The sequence below is a fragment of the Lucilia sericata genome, unplaced genomic scaffold (genome assembly GCF_015586225.1).
Source record: "Lucilia sericata isolate MDLA Ls3-8-SP2 unplaced genomic scaffold, ASM1558622v1 Contig001604F_arrow, whole genome shotgun sequence".
Taxonomy (NCBI): Eukaryota; Metazoa; Arthropoda; class Insecta; order Diptera; family Calliphoridae; genus Lucilia; species Lucilia sericata.
The window spans coordinates 29071-33147 of record NW_023995521.1 but is presented as its reverse complement, the minus strand read 5'-3'; positions in this window follow the sequence as shown (position 1 = coordinate 33147).

Below are 4077 nucleotides of genomic sequence, written 5' to 3'. Positions count from 1 at the left end.
TATCCTGAATATAGATCAGTTTATAGTCTTGATTTCAGATCAGTCAGACCATAAATCTATCTGCAGTCTTGACTGTTGATCAGTCTATAGTATAGACTATAGTCTATACTAAAGTCTATAGTGTTGACTATAGATCTGTATATAGTCTTGATTATAGATCAGTCTTGACTATGGATTAGTTTGTAGTCAAAGTTATACTTTGTTTGTAGTATTGACTATAGATTAGCCTACAGTCTTGACTATATATCAGTCTATAGTTTTGACTATAGATCAGTTTATAGTCTGGATCTTTGATCTTTCTATAGTCTTGATCTTAGATCAGTATATAGCCTTGATCTTAGATCAGTATATAGTCTTGACTATTGATCTGTCTATAGTCTTGACTAGAGATCAGTGTATAGTCTTGACTATAGATCAGTCTAAAGTCTAGGCTGTAGATCAGTCAATAGTCTTGACAATAGATCAGTATATACTCTGGACTATAGATCAGTCTATAGCCTTGACTATGGATTAGTTTGTTGTATTGACTATAGATTTGTCTGTAGTCTAGGCTATAGATCAGTCAACAGTCTTGACAAGAGATCAGTCTGTAGTCTAGACTATAGATCAGTCCATAGCCTTGACTATAGATCAGTCTATAGTCTAGACTATAGATCAGTATATAGTCTTGATTATAGATCAGTCTATAGTCTTGACTATGGATTAGTATGTAGTATTAACTCTAGATTAGTTTATAGTCTAGGCTATAGATAAGTCAATAGTCTTGACAAGAGATCAGTCTATAGTCTAGACTATAGATCAGTCCATAGCCTTGACTATAGATCAGTCTATACTATAGATCAGTCTATAGTCTATACTATAGATCACTCTATAATCTTGACTATAGATCAGTCCATAGCCTTGACTATAGATCAAGCCATAGCCTTGACTATAGATCAGTCTATAGTCTAGACTATAGATCAGTATGTAGTCTTGATTATATAGTAGATCAGTCCATAGTCTTGACTATGGATTAGTATGTAGTATGTAGTCTATAGATTAGTTTATAGTCTAGGCTATAGATAAGTCAATAGTCTTGACAAGAGATCAGTCTATAGTGTAGACTATAGATCAGTCCATAGCCTTGACTATAGATCAGTCTATAGTCTAGACTATAGATTACTCCTGACTACAGATCAGTCCTTAGCCTTTAGATCAGTTTATAGTCTAGACTATAGATATGTATGTCTATAGTCTATACTATAGATCAGTCTATAGTCTAGACTATAAATCACTCTATATTGTTGACTATATATTAGTCCATAGCCTTGACTATAGATCAGTCTATAGTCTAGACTATAGATAAATCTATAGTCTAAACAATATATCAGTCTACACTCTAGACTATAGATCAGTCCAAAGTCTTGAATACCAATCATTTTAAAGACTTGTCTCCAGGTCAGTCTATTGTCTAGACTATATGGCAGTTTATAGTCTTGACTATCAGTTCATAGTATTGACTACAGATCGTTCGATAGTCTGAACTTTATAGCCTTAGGAAAACATTTTTATTAAACATCTATTTCTAAATAATTGCAAGATTTCGTTTCAAACTCGCTTTAAGATTAAATCTCCCGGTTTGTTGGGTTATAACTTTCTACTGTTTTTACATAAAATATTATACTCATATAAACACTCAAGTACGCATAAATAGTATATAGGAATATTTATGTATAAGTATATATTAATATATTTAATTTTTCTATTATAAATAAACCCACACAATTTCAAATATACATACATATGTATTTCTGTAATGATTATATGATTTTGTCATATTAGTGTCATTATCATTGTCAGTCTTTTTGTGTTCAATATACACACTCCAAGATTGTTTGGATAAAAATTGAACTTGAAAGTTATGGCCATGACTCCTTTAGGAATTTTACCATTGTAAAATTCAAATATATAGATACATATGTAAGTATATATATAATACTAGCTTAACAACAGTTTTTCGTTACTATAATAAATGAAAAAATAGGTTATTAAATATAAAATACTTAAAATTTGCCATTAGATGAAAGTATTTTCCTTTTCGTCACTATATAAAATATTAAATGTTCTTATTATAAGCATGATTTTTACCCACTTAAAACGTTCGAATTTTCACAAAGTACGAAATTTATACAAATTTATTTATGATTTTTGCTTGTCATACATGTGTCACTCACTGAATTTGCAAAGAAAATCCACAGAACGTTTGAACGTGACTTTTACATAAATATTTAATAAATTTTTATTCATGGTTTAGATTATGGTGTTTGGGAAATTGATTATATTTTTCTTCGTTATTCACTCTGTTAAATCAAACGTTTTGTAATATATGTAAACTGCCTGTGTCTAGAGCAATGTTGGGAGTTTTTCTATATAAGTTTTTTTAAGCTACAAAATACTTTAAGTTTTTTTTTATGACTTCGAATAATGTACATACTTGCAATATTTCACGTAATGGCTTAAACGTAAGTGTGTGCCCATCACTGGCCTAAAGCGACAAAGAAATTTTGTGCCAAAATTATGTAAATATAAGAATTGACTATAGTAATGATAACTAAAGAAATACTAAATTGATATACACATTAAGACTAAAAGAAAACAAGGCTTTATTTTCGAAAAGTGTGGTCCATATAGTCGATCATTTCTTAATCCTATTTATGTATAAATGAAAAATTTCAAACTAAGTAACTAACTAACTAACTAACTAACTAACTAACTAACTAACTAACTAACTACTAACTAACTAACTAACTAACTACTAACTAACTAACTAACTAACTAACTAACTAACTAACTAACTAACTAACTAACTAACTAACTAACTAACTAACTAACTAACTAACTAACTAACTAACTAACTAACTAACTAACTAACTACTAACTAACTAACTAACTAACTAACTAACTAACTAACTAACTAACTAACTACTAACTAACTAACTACTAACTAACTAACTAACTAACTAACTAACTAACTAACTAACTAACTAACTAACTACTACTAACTAACTAACTAACTAACTAACTAACTAACTAACTAACTAACTAACTAACTAACTAACTAACTAACTACTAACTAACTAACTAACTAACTACTACTAACTAACTAACTAACTAACTAACTAACTAACTAACTAACTAACTAACTAACTAACTAACTAACTAACTAACTAACTAACTAACTACTAACTAACTAACTAACTAACTAACTAACTAACTAACTAACTAACTACTAACTAACTAACTAACTAACTAACTAACTAACTAACTAACTAACTAACTAACTAACTAACTAACTAACTAACTAACTAACTAACTAACTAACTAACTAACTAACTAACTAACTAACTAACTAACTAACTAACTAACTAACTAACTAACTACTAACTAACTAACTAACTAACTAACTAACTACTAACTAACTAACTAACTAACTAACTAACTAACTACTAACTAACTAACTAACTAACTAACTAACTAACTAACTAACTAACTAACTAACTAACTAACTAACTAACTAACTAACTAACTAACTAACTAACTAACTAACTACTAACTAACTAACTAACTAACTAACTAACTAACTAACTAACTAACTAACTAACTAACTAACTAACTAACTAACTAACTAACTAACTAACTAACTAACTAACTAACTAACTAACTAACTAACTAACTAACTAACTAACTAACTAACTAACTAACTAACTAACTAACTAACTAACTACTAACTAACTAACTACTAACTAACTAACTAAACTAACTAACTAACTAACTAACTAACTAACTAACTAACTAACTAACTAACTAACTAACTAACTAACTAACTAACTAACTAACTAACTAACTAACTAACTAACTAACTAACTAACTAACTAACTAACTAACTAACTAACTAACTAACTAACTAACTAACTAACTAACTAACTAACTAACTAACTAACTAACTAACTAACTAACTAACTAACTAACTAACTAACTACTAACTAACTAACTAACTAACTAACTAACTAACTAACTAACTAACTAACTAACTAACTA